At 38.8% G+C, this 19416-nt stretch overlaps 1 pseudogene; it reads right to left on the bottom strand.

Moving 5' to 3' along the window:
• Window positions 1–2102: 2102 nt before the first annotated feature.
• Window positions 2103–3356, bottom strand: LOC118592882 (annotated as a pseudogene).
• Window positions 3357–19416: the final 16060 nt, after the last annotated feature.

The following is a 19416-nucleotide window of genomic DNA, read 5'->3' as shown; positions in this document are numbered from 1 at the left end:
ATCTGGACTGCCCATGAAACAGCATGGGGCCAGATAAAGCGCCTACCATGCCAGGCATAATGATGTTATCTGACAAGCATGGTTGTTTTGCCTGTCAATATGGTGAACCCCTGAGAGCTGTCAGGCATTTTATGCCTGATGAACTGGAGAACCATCTGATTGTGTGTGTGTGTGTGTGTGTGTGTGTGTGTGTGTGTGTGTGTGTGTGTGTGTTTTCTGGTCTGGCATGTGAGGAAAAACAGATACATAAGCCCCTGGAACGGCTACTTAGCAGCCTGGAACAAAGAGTTTCTTTCCAGAGTGATTTCTGTGTATTGCTCAGATTTCCTAGAGAAAGCAGGAGCCACTGAAAGCGGTTTGCTGTATGTTACAATTTTCTTCTTATTGTTCATTACATTCCTCCTCCTCCCACCTCTGTTTTCTTGGGGTCAACAACCTTTTAAATATTTTCTTCTCTTCTTCAGAGACTTACTTACGCTAAATTTCCCTTTCATTGGATTGTGTTTTGTTTTTGCTCCCTGTCCTCAACACTGCTGGTTCCTATGTTCTCTATATTCCCCTCCTGTCCCCAGAACACCCTTATCTAATCTGTCCCCATTACACCTTATCTAATCTGTCCCCTAATGGTTTCTAAGTAAGGAATTATTAATAATGAAATATGAAGAAGATGACAATTTTAAAGAATAGTTAGAATCAGATATTTTTTGTATCTTCTTGTCTGTTATGGCAAGATTGATGTTTCCATGTTAGTAAATAAACACGTATGCATGTAGGAAATTCTTTGAACATGGAAGTTTCTATTATGTGAATAAATTGGCTTAGATGCCTATAGGAATTGAGATTCAGAAGAAAATGAGAGGTTGATAGAAGACATTTTACAACCAAAGAAAATAATATATAGAAGTCTTAGTGCATGGGTAAACACTGTTTGAAGATTTAAGAGAAATCCAATATTGGGATGAATGTGGAAAAAAGTTGAAAATGAAGGTGTGTTGGGACAGAGATGTACAAGATCAGTGCTTAAACTTGACCTTGAGGTATCTCATCTGAACTGATGGATTATTAGAAGGCCAGTGAGACTGGAATGACATCATTAGGAGATAGTTGTATGCACTGAGTATACATTGGAAAGTGAGGTGACTCTGGGTGATTACAAAATAAGTTTCCAAGTCTGATGGACATCTTGCAGTAATATAAGTGTTCTGTGAGAGTAGGTAAAGAAAAACAGGAGCAGATTCTTCTGTGGATATGTAAGGGGAGGCATTGTATACATCACATATTTGTTGTAGCCTTGCAAAGCAGGGTATATAGAAATCAGAAATTATTGGGCATCAAAATGATGCAAAAGTCCTGATTTTTATCATAGGCAAATGGGGTCATTAACAGGCTGGGGTTGAAATGGCATGATTGGGCATCATTTAGGGATAAGCACATACTTTAAGACATCCATAAATACTAAAGACTATCAAGTTAAAGCTTTTTATAAGTTAAAATTATTTAACATTCAAACTTCATTAAGACATGTGCAATATGGCAATTTTACTGGGGGTTTAACCATACCTAGGATATAATTGCTTGCTGAGGCTTAGCAACAGGGTCCAGTTCACACTTAGCACTAATTAAATACTTTATTGAATAAATACAATACCAACAAAATGCATTCAAATTCTTCTAAAACAGAAAGAACACTTTTAAAGGCCTTTCTAATCAGGCAAATGACAAACACAATAAAGGCAAATATACTAGTTTTACATAATTGGCTGATTTTATACAGCACTTATATCTTTTAGTCCACAAGTATATTATTAAATGATAGAGAACATCTAATACAACTATTTCTACGTAACTAGTAAATGAATTTCTAAGAAAAAAAAAAAAGATTTTACAGACCCCATTTTTATACCCACCCTAACTGTCTAACTCTAAAGAGGATAAAGTCAATGCCTTTCCTCACAAGAGCTCAGGTCTAAAGTCGCTTTGCTATCAGAATCTGTATTTGTGATCTGTTATGAGCACTGAGACAAGATTCAAATATTCTCAAAGAAGCACATGCACGCTGTGATGGCCTCTTCAGCAACAGCAAGCACTGCATTCAAACTATCTCATCCCAGGAATTCAATAAGGTCAGCCACATTCGTGGGCATTTCCACCACTGTAGTATTGTAGAAAGTCGCAATGTCATGAAGAATCCTCTTGTCTTCTTCAGTAACGAAGTTTATAGCCACACCTTTCCTCCCAAATCGACCCCCTCTGCCAATTCTGTGAATATAGTTTTCACGATTGGTAGGTAGATCGTAGTTTATAACCAAGGACACTTGTTGCACATCAATCCCAGGAGCCAACAAGTCAGTAGTGATGAGAACACAGCTTGACCCTGATCGGAATTCCCTCGTGATGACATCTCTTTCCTTCTGGTCCATGTCACCACGCAGAGCAGAAACTGTGAAGTCCCTGGCATGCATTTTCTCTGTGAGCCAATGCACCTTGCATCTTGTATTGAGAAAAATAACGGCTGGTGTGATAGTCACTGTCTTGTTCAAGCCACAGAGATTGCCCAACTTCCACTCCTCTGGTTCAACATCAATATAAAACTGCTTGATTCCTTCCAGGATCAATTCTTCCTTCTTCACCAGAATTCAAATTGGATCTCTCATGAATTTTTTGGTCACTTCCAACACATCAGTTGGCATTGTGGCAGAAAGCAACACAACCTGAATGCTTGTATTTAATTTTTGGGAAATCTCTTTGGATTTAATCCTTAAACCCTCAGCTCAACATTTCATCTGCTTCATCCAAAACGAACATTTTGATCCATTTTGGAGAAAGGTGTCTTCTGTTTAGCATGTCAAACACTCTCCTTGGTGTACCAACAATAATATGAGGGACTTCAGCCTGCAACTTCTGCATTTCATTTCGAACATTTGTTCCTCTAATGCAGGCATGACAAGTTGCTCCCATATAATCTCCAAGGGCCAAAATTACCTTTTGGATCTGTTGAGCCAGTTCTCTGGTGGGGGGTGGGGGCAATACTAGTGCTTGGGTCTCCTTGAACTCAATCTCCAACTGTTGCAGGATAGAAATAGCAAGTGTGGCTGTCTCGCCAGTACCTGACTGAGCTTGAGCAATCACTTCATACCCTTTAATACAAGGAATAATAGTTCTCTGCTGAATAGCTGATGGCTTCTCAAAACCATAAGCATAGATGCTTCAAGGAAGAGACTCCTTTAAATTCATATTATCAAAGTTATCAACAATTTCATTCCGGTTGCTCTTAATAACACCATCGGGGTCCAGTCCATTCCCTCTGGGCTGCCATGTTCTCTGTTGTAATCTGCGGAGCCACCAGATATCCGAAAAACCAATCAGCACCCGACTGAAAAGCTTAAAATTATTTTTACCTGCCTGATACCACCTTATACTAAATTTTGATATATTAGATTCTTTACTTCAGCATAAAAATCAGCCCTATGTTGTATGTAAAAGTTGAGCAAGCATCCACACAACTCATAGACTTGGGGAAGAGATAATGCAGGCCAGGGTTCTTGAAGGGAATGGTAGGTTAGTGACTGTACAGTTTCTGTAAAATGAATTATTTTATCTTTACCTTCATATCAGGCTCTGGAAGTCAAGGCTGCAGTACCATGGATGAACAAGGACTTCCTCCCTTCCCAACAGAGTTAATAAGTCATGGCCATTGATTCTTCATAAATTTAATCATCCCCGTGTTTTTGTTTTGGGGAAGAAAAGAAAAACGTAAGGGCAGCTCCATATCACTGCCTGAGGAAGGAAGGAGTGGAAGGAGCTGAAAAAAATAGTGGGGACACCCATTTATTCTGACAATCAGAGGGAAAAGATTCGTTTTCCCAAATGAAGGGAGCCAGAGAAGTTTTGCCTGTGGGTTTGTACTGGCCCCCTCTTATTCTCCTTCTGTGGTCATGAAAGGACTTTGATTTGGGAGTTCGTGTGCTAATGGGTTCCACAAAGTTTGTTTCTATGTGGAACACTTATCTTTGACCCAATGAGGGCAGACAGTAAGTGCTGCTGGCTTTCAAGCCTCTTCAGGGTCTCCTCTCAGTTCTTGGAAACAGACTAAGAAGTTAGAATTTTTTCCCTAAATGTTTCATGTCTGTTTTCCTGTGGTGTCTGTTATATACATGACTCACTTTCCAAATGTTTCAAAGACAAAAATAATGTTTCAGAGCTCATTGTGGCCTACTGAAATTCCTTGAAGAAGTTGAGGTCTCTAATGGAAACTGCCCCATAATATTAGCTCTGTAGTTCACTTTGTCCCTCATTGGCCACAAGAAGTTGGACAAGGCGATGTGTGTCTCTGGGATTGCGCAGTGACAGTACTGGACCAGAAACCTCCAGTCCCATTTCTACGATTTGTTTTTGATGTGTGGAGAGAAAGCCCCATATGGAATACTGTCAGAAGTACTCAGGAATGGTAATTACTCTTAAACATTTTTTTTTTTTTACTCCAGAATCATTGAGCAAAATAAATCATAGAGGCAGAGAAGGGGCAGGAACAAAATGAATGTGGACTTGGAGTCTTGTGACTCATCTTAGTATTTTAAGTATATCTCAGCCAAAAAAGAAATTCCACTAGGGTATTGTATCAATTAGCTTGTGCTAGATTTGCAGCAGTAACAAATAACCCCCAATTATCAATTTCATAAAGTAGCATTAGTTTGCATTACATATTGTAATGCATTACCACACTATTGAGTGTGGTTTATCTTGGGTCTTGTTTTGTGCATTTAGCCTCTCCTGGGCTCAGAGAGGCTTAAAAGTAGCCTGTATCAGAGAGATGGCATTGGGAATCTAAAGGAAAATTTCAATAGTGTGACCTTAGGAGCATTTTTTCAAGCTGCTACTGATAAAAGATCCACTCCACTCCCACTACTACCAGAGCAAGTCACTGGGCTAGCCTTGAACTCAGTGGGTCAGGAAGTACAATCCAGGAAGAGCAGTAACCACCAGGAACAATAATGTGACTATCACAGTGAGATTCTCATAAAACCAGCAGCAATGTTCAGTGCTCCCATAAAAAAGCAAGCCCTTCTGACCACTGATGTCCTAGAAAAAGATCAAATCCCAATGAAAGCCAGAGATCTGTAACATTTTTTTTTATTCTCAATCCTTTTTCACCCTGGAAAATTTTTTAATGATCAGGGTATGTAAGTGAAGTAGTTTAAATGAGGAATGTCTTTTATAGGCTTGGTGTTTGGAAACCTGCTTAGTCCTCAGTTAGTGGCACTGTTTGGAGAGGTAGAGCAACCTGGCTAGAGGAAATATATTATGGAGGTGGGCTTTGAGAATCCTAGGCCTTATCCCACTTCCTGTTAGATTTTTCTGCTTCCTGTTTGTGGTTGAGCATGTGATTCCTCAGCTTCCTTCTCTGGCTGCCTGCAGTTATTCCTCACCACCATTGTGGACTCTCCCTCCAGAGCCATAAGCTCAAACAAATTTGCTTAAATTCTCATTGGCCATGGCATTTTTACCACAGCAACAGAAAATTAATAAATACAGTGAGTGTGCAAAATATGCATAAGAAATGACAAAACTGTTTTGTCCCTATAGGAGGCCTTACATTTTTAGAGGAAGGGATGAGGGATAGGCTAGGGGGGAATTCTTGGGGGGAGCAGAGGAGGGATGAGAGGGGGATCTGTGGTTGGTATGTAAAAGGATTAAAAATTATCTTAATAAAATAAATGAATGATTGATTTAAAACAATTCTTTAGTATGCATGTCATTTTAGTACTTATTAAAGATCAGTGATAGGTGTGCTTGTACAATTTTACATAAGAAATTGAACATTGGCTGAGTGTTTGATTCTGCACAACAGAGAGTGTCTTCAACATATTTCAGATTTGATCAATATTTTGATTTTATAATTACCAAAGAAGGGAACGTTGTTTTGCATAAATACAAAGTACAAAAGTATAGAAGTATATCTAGGGCCATTTCACAAATTATTGAAAAATTTGTCTTAAAACCAAGATAAACTCATTTAATTTGTTTAAAATGAAATTCAAGTCAGAAACTCAACCAGTGATTTTTTTAATTGAATATTCTGATCCAGTTGGGGGCTCCACAGTTTTTGGTTCATAATTCATGTGTTTCCATTAGTTTGGCTATTTGTCCCCGTGCTTTTTCCAGTCTTGGTCTCAACAATTCACACTCTTACAGTCCCTCCTCTTTCTCGACAATTGGACTCCTGGAGCTCCACCTGGGGTGTGGCTGAGGATCTCTGCATCCACTTCCATCAGTTATTGGATGAGAGTTGCAGCACGACAGTTAGGGTGTTTGGCCATCTGATCACCAGACTAGGTCAGTTCAGGCTTTCTCTCGACCATTGCCAGTAGTCTACAGTGGATGTATCATTGTGGATTTCTGGGGACCTCTCTAGCACTTTGCTTCTTCCTGTTCTCATAAGATCTGAATGGAGGGGAGGGGCTGGGGGAAGGTGGGGGGGGGGGCAGGAGGGGAGAGGACAGGGGAACACAAATACAATTTTTAAAAAAAATTGAATATTCTAACATAATATGAAACAAAGATACACTACGTTTGTGCTTATATGTTTAAGAATGATGATAGGAAATATTAAAAGATTTTGTTTTCTGTAGTTAAGTTAAACCATCATGTTTCCATTGGCAGATTCTCCAACCATTACAAGGGGTTGAAATGCATGTTCATGCAGAGAACTCCAAGGATCCAAGCTTCATGAGTCATCACCCATAGTAGTTTGGGAATTTTTTCAGTGACTTAGTTGTCTTTGAGTCACCCCTGCTTCTGTAAGTAACCTCTCACCTATACTCCTGTAACACCCCAATAAACTCATAGATTGGCCAAGTTTGACTTTGATGTGGCAGTTATCTTGATCTTTCCTTGATTCTCTATCTGGTGTGGGTGGACTTGCTTTCTTCTGAGTCTTCTCTTGGTGATGTGCGGACAGTCACCTTCTTCCTGTCTTCACAGTCTCATTTGCAACTGTTTCCTCTTCCTAAAGACATCGGTTAGATTGGCTAAGTGTCCACTGTAAGCATCTTATGATAAACTCAAGTACCTCTTTAAAGGTTCTATTTCTCTGTCATGTTTCCATGAGAGTTCCTGGGGGTTAGGATGTCATATTATAAATGTTAGACAAATATACCACTAGTACCTAGTGTGAGTGTGACAGTAATGTATAATCCAGACTCCCTAATCACATGTTTCATGTGTTGGCTTTCACAGTGAGTTTCATGTATGTAGCAGGGACACAAGTGTGAAAATATTTGACAAGACTAGGCAAAAAATAGTTTGTAGCTATTTTTACTCTGTGTGTGTGTGTGTGTGTGTGTGTGTGTGTGTGTGTACATTTTGACCTTGTGTATGTCTGTGTACTATGTTTGTGCCTAGTGACCACAGAGGCCAGAAGATGACATCAGATCCTTTGGGACTAGAATTAAAAGGGTTGTAAGCCACCATATGGGTGCTGGGGATAAAACCCAGGTCTTCTAGAAGAACAGCTAATGCTTTAACTTTTGAGCCTCTTCTCCATGCCCCTGTAGCAATTTCTCTTTAAAAATCAGAGACAGAAATGCTTGGGAAATGAAGCAAAAAAATCAATGTCAAAATAAAAACGAGAAGTAAAATGATTTTAAAACTCTAAAATGAAAAGTGGTGTCGAAGGAGAGGTAATGAGAGAGGGTAAAGAGACCTGCCACAAAAGAATCCCTGTGTGTATGCTTTTTAAGGTTATGTTAAACACACCAACAAATGTTACATTGTATTAGAAACCACTTATTTTTATATTTATTTTATATAGGTAATATTTTTATATTTTTATTATAAAGGTAATCTTTGCCTTTGACAAAATCCAACACCCCTTCAAGATAAAAGACCTAGAGAGACTAGTAATACAAGGGACATACCTCAACATAATAAAGCGAATTTACAGGAAGCCCACAGTCAACATCAACTTACATGGAGAGAAACTCAAAGCATTTCCACTAAAATCAGGAACATGACAGGGTTGTCTATTCTTTCCAAGTCTATTCAATGTAGGACTCAAAGTCTTCACTGGAGCAATAAAATAATTTTTGTCAGGACCTTTTTATATTTCTATTTAAAAATCACTTTTGAATTTGCCCAGATCTTAAGCAATCTAAAAGAACTGGTGAAACAACATGTTTTTCTTAAATCAACATTATAGTAAGCTGCAAGCATGCAACAGAAAGGAAGAGGACTTGGAGGGTTTCACTGGTTGCCCTGGGACTGGCTCCACTTGTCTGCCTTGTCACAGCCAGGGCAACTGTGGGACCCAAATCACAGTGCTGAGAGCCGGGCCCTGGAAGCAGCCTTCCACATGCTCCTCCTGCCCCAGTCCATGAACTTAATAAGCATCTGTCTCCCCGTTGGTGCCTCCCTGTCTAACAGAACTACTTATATCCTGTAAATTTGCAGTCTGTTTGACTTCTAGAAAACAAAGCAGTTAGGCTTGCCTGATCTCATCAGTTTAATCTTAGAATGCCTAAGCTACTCAATAACTCGTGGACCTTTAAAGAGACAAAAATGGCATAGCAAAAGCTGTTATTAGAGGCATATGTTACAGACTGCGATCAGAAACTGTGAGGCCTTCTAGATGAACATGAAGACATGAATATAATATATTAAAAAGTGTGGCTGATGAGTTACTATGCACTGAAATTAGAACAATTATCTGTGGATGATATGACTGGTCCAAGATGTAATTCCCAAGTCCAGAGAAATGTCCTTGATGGATAACTCCCCAAAGGGATTGACAGTTAGTGACTCTTACATTAACCATACATTGCCTGCAAGTTTCTTAGCTCTACTAATTTGTCTGTGAACTCAGGAAATATAAACCTGTCAAAAGAGCACTTTATACCAGAGTATACTGTTTTCATGAACTACATCTTTATTGGTTTGCAGCTTCTTAGTACCAGGTAAATCATAACATAATCAGCTAACATTTCAGGAAGGTGGAATACTATAGGAATGCTACCCCTACAAACATGACATCTTCCCACTGTTCCACTTGGGCATTGCATGTTAAAACCCTTGAACATTGTGCACTTAGTGCAGGGAAATGGGAAGTCTCACTAGCAGCAACCAAATACTTGCTCTGCTGAAAATGCTTCTAATCATGAAAGTTCTCAAATTCAATCCACATGACCAGCCCATGAGTTGAGTACTAGTATAACTATCTAGAGGAAGCATGTTCACTGAGGGGAAAGATTTGGCCTCCAAGACTGGCAGCTAAGGATTGTGACTAATTCTATCCTACAGAAATTTGTACACAAACTTATGATTATAATGATCTTGGTCTCAAGGAGGAGATACTCAAATGGGAATGTGAAATATTCTTCTCCTCCCACTTCCATGTGCCAACCAGGCTGAGTTGAAAAAAAAAAAAAAAACCAGGTTTTGCTGTTTTTTAAGCAAATAATAAACAACTATAGGGGTCAGCCTACTGAAAAGCTGCCTGCTATGGGCTCTTTTTAAACAGAGAGGAAGAGTAAGGGCCAAGGCCATTGGTGTGATGTCATCCCTCACCCTCACCCCCTCCCATTCCCACACACAGCAGTGAGATGATGAGAAATGTGTCACATGCCGCTGAGCTCCTCTGTTATCATCAGGGGCTCTCTCATACATCTGAAGAGGTGACAGGACTTTCTCCTTGATTCTTCTGAAACACTGCAAAAATCTGAAGAAGCAGCCGTGCTTGAAGTCCATTGACAAGTGAGAAAACAGGTAGTAGAATTTAAATTAGACAACACTTTCTGAACTCTCCTCAGTTCCCTTCCTAAACCATGTAACTTACAGCAAGGTACTTTCCCCTGTCAATTTCTAAGTTCCTCAGGGAGCTGTTAGGTGATATTAAGTCCATCATCATTAAAGAAGTTGGTACATGCCCTGGAATCCACCTGGCATGGAAATAGTATTTAGTTAGAAGATGAGAGATGCAACCGCAACCGTGTCTTTAGGATCTGACACATTGACTTTACAGTCAACAAATGTCTGAGCATCCACAATTCTGAGTTCTTTAAAGCTTTCAGATTCTTCCATCAATGGTCCTTCATGGAATGGGGAGCCAACAACGATCATGGTGCCTCTCTGTGTGCCATAATTAGTCATTTCATGCTCCCAATTGACCTTTAGGCTGGGCTATGTAGGTCAGTAGCCCAGCCTTGCCTAGCATGCAAAAGTCCTTGCCTTTGGACCTCAGGAGTGGAAAATAAACACAAAGGTGCCACTTATTAAAAGATAATTTCATTTCATTTCTTTGGGTGTTCATGTGGGACCTGCTTTCCTGGAATCTCAGTGGACCCACAAGTTTCTGAATTTGTATTGAATCTACACTTGCCATGAGGCTAAGTGAGCTTATTTGTATTTCTCTCATTTTACTTTCTCTATGTGGTATTTTTGTCTTTGGGGCATCTGTATTTTGTGTGTAATGGTGTGTTAGGGCTCTCTGAGTTACAAAGGGAGAAAAGAAATCTTATTATAATAAACTGACAAAGATAATGCATTTTCACAGCAAATAGATTGGGGTTTAAGACAAATGATGAATGATGTAACCTCAAATCCTTTACCATCATTTTTATAATTTCAGACAGAAAATGAATTAGGCTAAATACATTGTCATATTTGGCTCTCTTCAAGCCGGTATCCTCAGTGACTTGCAATATATATTTTGATACCTCAAAGAAGTCAGATTTGCAAGTGGGTATTTTAAACAAAACTGAGTATTCCTACAATTTTATGGTCTTATTCAGTGTTTCCTTCTTGGGAGAGTCACCCAATTTCCTAAGTATGAAAGCTGGGAGTAGGATCAGTATAACATTTACAGGAAGTTTGTACTGTAAGACTGCACAGATCGGTAGTACAGTGGGAAAAGGCCTTTTGTTCCCACAGACTGTACACAAATTATATGCATTATGTTATATATCTGTCTGGCCATGTTCTCTGTTGGCTATGTTCCCAAGCAGAGAATATGTAGGGTTAGTCCAACTGAAGAAAAAGCTAGACCTTTGAAATGGTCAAAGCAGAACTCTAGTTGACAGCTGACATGGTCAGTTCTGATGTAGAAAGTAACCGTTGGTGGTTTACATAAATAATCTGATGAGATTTGATATCCAAGAAGAAAACAGCTTCATGTACAGAGCCAGCAAGGAAATGTTCATATATCCTATTTGCCTTAGACTAAGCTCTGCAGTTAGAAGGAACAGGGTTATCTAACCAGCTCTATTTGAATTCGACTAGTGCCATTTCTGTTTATTTGTGGCACGAGTTCCAGCTCTGCAGCCTGGTCTGGCCTGGCACTTACTAGATATCTCAGGTTGGCCTCAAACTCCTGGCAATTTTCCTACCTCAGCCTTCTGAGTGCCGGAGTTGCAGATGTGAGTCACCACATGCTGCTTACATTTATTTTTAATTGAGCTTATAAGTAAATAAATTACCCCAAAGAACACACCCTTCAATGCAATTTATATTCCTCATAACATCTGCTTTTTCTTCTCCATTCTTAGGCATACATCATACTAGAGGCTAATTCAAGAAATTTCTGCAGGTTATTATATTGCACTGCTTTCCTTCTATCCATTATGAAGAACTTATGTAATTGTGCATATGTTGAAGAACCAGGTCTCTCATGAGGGCTTTGGTTTCTTTAGTTTGCATTTATTTTCTAAGCCTTGTCATTCCTATTTTTATACTGAAAGGCCACACTTTGTTATTTCAAATAAACACAAAAGATCAACTTGAATGATTTAGAACAAAGAAGCCACAGCAAAGAAGCAGCTCTTAGCCACTGACTGATACTCTGTTATATGAACTGTGCTAGATAAGTCCCCACTGACATTTTCAAGTAGATAGGAATTTCAGTGGCTCACACTATCACACATACAAGTAGCAATATTAGTATTTCCACTTATGCTCCACCCTCAACATGACAGAGTAAATGTTATTGGATTTGCCCACTCCTCTGTCTTCTGCTACGGAAAATATTGTACAGTTGAATGAAATACACAAGACAGCATTTAAGTGAAGTAAACAACAAAACCCCAAGACTATAGCCCTAGGAAGAAGGACGCGAAGCACAGAATGAAGCCATGTGTGAGCCAGGTTGTTGATGGAGGAGCTGCATCTTGAAGAAGAGAGAGGTGGAGCACAAGAGGGGAGCGGTGGTCTGCTCTGGCAGGGAAGCCTAGATAAGCATTTAAGCTGGTGTCAAATCTAGAAGCTATTAGGATACTACCAGAAAGGAAGGGACTATACACACAGGAGGCTACCGAGGTCTACATAGAACTTCCTCTCTGGCCTTGACTGAGAAGAGTCTGCCATGTGCAGGACTTGCATGTGTGTGTGTGTGTGTGTGTGTGTGTGTGTGTGTGTGTGTGTACTCAGAGCAGATGCAGGTATCAGCAGCTGTTTCTTAGGACAAGAATACCTGGCATTTCTGGCTCATCCAAGGCCAAGGAAGGCACACTGGCCCTCTCAGGTGTTCAGCTGAGCCTTGAAACAGATTATACTTTAAAAGTAAAGACCATGGTCTGGAATCTAGGCTGACTCCTAAAATCAAAATCAAGATTTGGTAATCTTATCACAGCCCATTGCCACCTATGATATTACTTTTTATGTTCAATTGCAAGTGGCTAGCTCTGGATACAAGTACATAAAACCAATACTAAATAGTCTCAAAAAGTTGTATTTATATGTATTTATACACACACACACACACACATATGCACATATGTGTATACATATAACAATAAAGATTGGGAATGTGAACATTAGAAGAGTTTGAGTTGAGGAGGAATGGTGGTGATGTAGATACCAAGTTCTCAAAAACATAAAATTTATAAATATGTGTATACATAAGTCATTTTGAATATTTGTCTATTACTTTTGTTTTATCTGATAAATTATTCAAACATCTTCATGAATACAGGGCACCAGAGAAGATACTACCGTGCCTTTGAACCTGCTGAGAGTATCTTCCTGGTATTGGCATTCCTCTTTTTCTTTTATTAATCTATCTGCTCACAAAGTCCATGGCGATCTTCCTAAGCCACTGTAAGCATAGTTAGTCTGAGAGCACTGATTCAAACTGCAATGAACAGGGCTTTTAATGCAACAGAGAAACTGTAGCTACATCTAATAAGGATGCACTAACATCCCTAAGTGAGCAGATTAAGAGTTCAGGTTATATGTAGTTATAATCTGATTTTCATAATTATTCTCACAAGTGCACAAAAATCAACTTTTGCCTTCCACTCTAAAGCTGTTAACTGAGAACCATCAACCAATGTTTTAATGGTATATAAACTTCACAGTAATGCATGTTGATATTTGATATAAATTAATTCAAATCCTTGTGATCATAGAAGCACATTTATTAAGCAAGACTATCGAGGGTTTCCAATTAAACAGACTGTTCAGCAGTCTGTGAGTTATTTGGTATATTTCCACAGTATGTACACACATAAAAGGCACACAAATGACCAGTGCATCTCTTTGAACAAGCATAGTTCATATTACAACATAACATTACTCTCCCTAGACATTTTTAAAACAGATATTTTTACCATTTCACAGATGGAAAAACTGAGATTAATTTCACATGAAATAATACAATCCATGTTTCTCAGGTGCACTGGCTCCCAGCAAAACACGTGGGTAAATTCAGATTTCTGAAAGAGCTGGTTCTCATTCAGAGCACTTGTGCATCTCTTACTGGGAAATTTTACAAAAGCAGAAAACTCTTGGTGTGCAGCCTTCTGTACATTCTGGTCAAACATACCTAGTGGAGTTTTTAATGTGAGATGGAACCTGAGAAACATCTGAAAAGTTTATTAATTTCCTACTTGATTGCAATGACAAGAATTAGAATTAGATACTGTTTATAGTAGTAGAAGATACAGTCAGTGGTATTTTAAGGGAAGAATCGTGTAACTAAAACCACAGACGAACCCAATAAATCATATTTATTTAATTAGAGTATCACATTGTGTCTAGTGTATATAAGAGTTTCACAGATTTATCAAGGTTTTAGTAATTGTTTTAATTACAGAAATTAAAAATTATGAGATCTATAGTGTGGATTCATACATACATATTTTTTTTTTAAAAACTCACTTCTGTAAAAGTATATTGCACTATTTTTGGGCTGTAAAGTTAAATTAAAATTTAAAAAAGAAAAGAAAAAGAAAACAGCAACTGAAACATTCGATTGTAAGCCTCGTAAGTGAAAATCAACCCATAGCCACTTTTGAAATAATCTGTCTGTGGGGATACTTGGAGACTTTGTGGCTTTTGGCCACAGTGAAATTAAAAGCCTGCTTATTCATATTGGAAATACACTCAGCCTTAGGAGCATAGACCTGGAGGAATCTGATGAGGTTGGTACCATTAAGAAAGAGTACTTGACATCCAGTTATGGCAGCACCATTTGTTGAAGATGCTTTCTTTTTACCATTGTACATTTTTGGCTTCTTTGTCAAAAATTATATGTTCATAGGTGTGCGGGTTAATGTCAGGGTCTTCAATTCGATTCCATTGGTCCACATGTCGGACTTTATGTCAGTACCAAACTGTTTTTATTGTGGTAGTTCTATAGTAGAGCTTGAGGTCAGGGATCGTGATGCCTCCAGAGGTTGTTTTATTGTATAGGATTCTTTTGACTATCCTGGGTTTTTTGTTTTTCCATATGAAGTTGAGTATTATTCTTTACAGATCTGTGAAGAATTGTGTTGATGATTTGATGGGGACTGCGTTGAATCTGGAGATTGCTTTTGGTAAGATCACCATTTTTACTATGTTAATCCTGCCTATCCACAAGCATGGGAGATCTTTCCATTTGGAACCTTGGGCTTACACAGGGACACTTTGCTCAGCCTGGAATGAGGGGACTGAACCTGCCTGTATTGAATCCACCAGGTTGAATTGAATCCCCAGGGGAGTCTTGGCCCTGGAGGAGATGGAAATGGGGGGGAGGAGCTGGGGGGAGGTGGGTGCAGGGGCATGAGGGGGCAGGACAGGGGAACTCATGGTTGATATGTAAAATTAAAACACAAATATAATAAATTTAAAAAGGAGAAAAAAAAAAAGAAAGAGTACTTGCCTTCCTGCAGGAGTGCACACCTATAATCCCAGCATCTGAGAGGCAGAGGCAGGAAGCTAGCTGCAAGTTCAAGGTCAGCCTGGTGGTGAGAACATGAGATAGGAATTGGCTAGGCATTTTAGGGGTAGGGACCCAGAAAGCAGTGCTGTTAGGAATATCCTTGGTTTTCTGGACTGGAACGCTGAAGGGAGTTCTGTTTCTTATCTCCCTCCTGTCTGGAAAACAGTGAGAATGGGATTTAAACTCTAGTCCAGACATTAATCCCTTCTTGACAAACAGCTTTCTAGTTGGACCTCTAGATTTTCATGCTGGAAATGGGTTATATCTATACCCCGATTCCAGTGCATCTCCTCAATGATTCTATGGTTACTTTGCAACAAGGAAAAGCTGTTTCTCTGGCCTGGACAGAGACCTAACATTCTAACTTATAGCACTTATGCAGATGGGCCTGCTAATCACCTAGCTAAGAGACGCCCACCTCAGAAAAGTGAACACACCTAAAGCTTTGCTACAGAGATGGGAGGAATAATTACCCCCTTAATGCAATCTTGTATTTTCCCCCATGGTAAGTCCATTCTGTGTGTACTCACTATGAAGCCACCATGAGGCTCTGTTAGATCAGTCTGGCCTTCTTTGATTCCCTACTGAGAAAGTCTCAACTTTTCCTCTTTCTTCCTTTGTCATTTATTGATTTATTGATTTTTGCTTGTAGCTCCAATTCCAGGGGATATAATGACTTCATAACTTCTTCTGATATCCAAGGGTGCGCGCGCAAACACACACACACACACACACACACACACACACACACACACACTGTGTCATACATTTAAACACACATGTATACATGCACTTGCTCATGCAAATAAAAATAAATCTCTTTTCTGAAGTTTGCAGTCAATTTTGGCAAAGTCTGATCTGGGCTCAGATCCCACTCTGAGTTCATTCGTTGACACCATGCTTGCTGCTCGGTCCTACACAGTCAGCATTTGTGGGTGAAAGTTGGGTGTCACTGATGAGCACAGCTTCCCACACATCTTCAGAGCAACAATGAGCTATTAGTCTCAGACCAAATATTGTGCATGTCAAAACAAAGCCCATGAATGTAAAACAGTAGTGGAGATTTTTGAAAGCAGCTTTAAATTCATACAGCCTGAATGAATACTGATTTGGAGGCTGGGGATAATAATAATGGCAGGAGCAGAGACATGAAATCCATGTGAATTACACAGAGCTCATGAATGCTGATGAGGCAAGAATGAGATGCACTTGTGGTTTTTTTTTTTTTCCCTCAAGCTGAGCATGTATGTCTTCCTATTCCTTTGAGAGAGTGTTTCTTAAGGACTGAGCTAAATGGATAACTTGCATTCCGATGCTATATTTTTATTCACAGAAAGCTTAAGTTCTTCAGTCACTCTAATAGGTTACTGTTTCGCCCCTTCTGTGTGAAGTGGGAATTATATTGTGGCTGTCTCCAGTTAATTCTAGGGTTAAAGGCACTACATAAATGCTTAGTATTTACCGAGTGACTGAGCCTTGCAGCTTATATTCTGATTTCAGTGGGGTTCGGCTAATGGCTTTTCCATCCTTGCTGGATAACTGGTAGAGGTGGAGATCCTAGAGGACCACCCAAACTGGAACAAGCTAAAAGGTTCCAACCGCAGGAGTAAATGTGCTGGCTGTACCCGTATCCTTCAGAGGGCTCTGTGGCTCCTGCTGATTAATCGCTCCTGAGCCCTACGCTGAATGGTGAGGTCTTCAATGCTCTCTTTCTCGGGTGATTGACAGAGCTGGGGTGGTTCTAAAACACCACGTTTCTCTGTAAATTGTCCTGTTTCTCTTTCACAGCACAATCTTTTATTCGTCCTAGAAGATAGCACCAGATGAATCATTTCCCCAGACACCGTTCCCATCGACTCAGACACTACTGTGTTACCACAAATTCAGATCCCCAAACTTCAGGACAGAATCTCCTGGTCAGAGTAACAAAGAAGGAATGTGCACAAGGCATTAAAGTACAGTGATTTTGAGTGTTCAAAGAGAGTTCAACGGAATGCACATGCTACATCCTTTAAGAGTTTCTCTAACATGAGAACACTTTAAGAAACCCCTAACAATGAAAACCAGAACCAGTTGATAGTATTTTTTCTAATAAAAATTCTATGCTGTTTTTAAAAAACTTGAGCTATAGAAAAACTCCTCACCTCTGCTGAACTTTACCATGTTTGTGTTTACCAGAGCTGAAAGGGTCTCTTTATTTTCAAAGTAAAAATTTGTGAAACTTTTCACCATCAAACATGGAACATCTCTCAGCACTTGTTTTGAAAAGTGCAGGGCATGAGATGTTGTATACATTTTGAAGTAAGCTGCTTTCTTTAATTCATATTCTGTTTAACAGTAGAAAGAAGCGGGGAAGAGAGAGGAAAAGGAAAATAAGAAAAAGTCAAGTGGCAAAAAAACAGCAGCAGCCACTCGAAAATATTCATCTACTACAGAGAAACCCAAGCGCTCTGCTTTTAATAGTCAACATCTGTCTTTAAAAACATATCAATCACATGATCACTAACAGCTGTTGCATTAGACTTTTAATCAGCCATGATTTTCAAAAGAGAGAAAGAATGTTGTTGGATCAGTTGATGGAAAGTTATTGCTTAGAATGCACCAGCTTGGTACTGGCAACCGATTCAAAATTTAAAGAGACAAAACTCTACCAAGCACTGAGTAAACACTATTCATGTGTAAAGTGCTGGGCTATGAAAGTTTAAATAATCCCACATGTTTGGAAGCCTGAGGAAAACAGCACAGGTTGTGACATGTATTCAAACTGATACATTTAATGTGATATGGAGTGTATTAAAAATATTCTTAAAACCTCCATACTCATGAAAGGCAGGAAAATACAAAGACATCAGATGATTTAATCACAATAAATATGGAACAGAAGGAAGCCACCAAGTTTTGAGGGCCCATCATGAGTATCCAACAACTCCCACTGATGCAATTCGAAATTAATGATCTGAATGGGCTGAGGGCATCAGCGATGGTTCTGTCTCCCAGACAGGAGGGAAGAGGCCACTCATTGTTTAAATTAGTTATAAGCATTCTTCAAGAACACTTGTCAAGTTTGTGTCATTTACCTTTCCACACTGAAATATAATGGCGATACATTAATAATTCTTGTATTGAAGTAGGATATACTGGTCTAAACTCAAGGGGAATATATTTTCCTACAGCACAAGATATTTCTGAACTAATCAACCATTTGTAGTAAGAACTTGGCACAAAGAAATCACTGGTGTCCATCAAGAGTAACAGAAAATGCAATTTGCATGTGACCCTTTCAGATAAAATAGATTGTATTACAATCCCAGAGGAGATAGCAGACTGTTTCTGCCAGTGTCACATTAATTAAGACTATAGCAGTGATGATGTTTCATGTGTGATGACAAATTTGGCTTCCCTTTGAAGATATAGACTTCTAGAAAAATATGTCCTATATGACAAAACAATTGATTTATCACAAATAAAAGGTATAGAAGAATTATGACAAGGCATTAAATGGTTATTTCTTTATTATCGTAAGAAATTGTTTTCTGTAATGACTGTAGATTGTATCTTACAAGACTTATGAGCATAACTAAGATTGTGTACTATCATATCCTGGTCTAGAGTATCACAATTTGTGTCAGCATTTATATTTAAATATACAGTTTTCAAAATGATGATACAACAAAATGTATAAAGGCATAGTCTTTGCTTTCTAAGACTTCCGTCAGAGAACAGCCATTAAGCAATACCTACAGGGGCACAAATGGAAATCAGAAAGAGAAGACATTGCTGTATATTCCTTAATGATGGGGATGCCTCATGATGAATGTATTGTCAGGAAATTCTATCAGTATGCAAGAACAATGAAGTATGCTTACACAAAGCCAAACGGGGTGAGCCAGCCACTTCATGTGATACAACCAAGAGACACAAAGAACATAATAAACAGAGATATAATACAGAATACTTTTCAGTAAACTGTTGTTTTATGTACCAATATCTCTCTCATCTTTCTATCATCTGTCTATCTATCTATCTATCTATCTATCTATCTATCTATCTATCTATCTATGTATCTACCTCTATATACACACAAATATATATAATAGAACACACTAAATTAATAAAAAATGCAGTAAATAAAAAAATTTATGTACTTTACAAAGTAATATGTACAATTTTGTTCATCTGTCAGCAGCATAGGTTTGTCTGCACTAGCAATACCACTATAGTTTTTG

The sequence above is a fragment of the Onychomys torridus genome, chromosome 11 (genome assembly GCF_903995425.1).
Source record: "Onychomys torridus chromosome 11, mOncTor1.1, whole genome shotgun sequence".
NCBI classification, from domain to species: domain Eukaryota; kingdom Metazoa; phylum Chordata; class Mammalia; order Rodentia; family Cricetidae; genus Onychomys; species Onychomys torridus.
The sequence above is the reverse complement of the archived record's forward strand: the minus strand, read 5'-3'. Positions and strand labels throughout refer to the sequence as shown.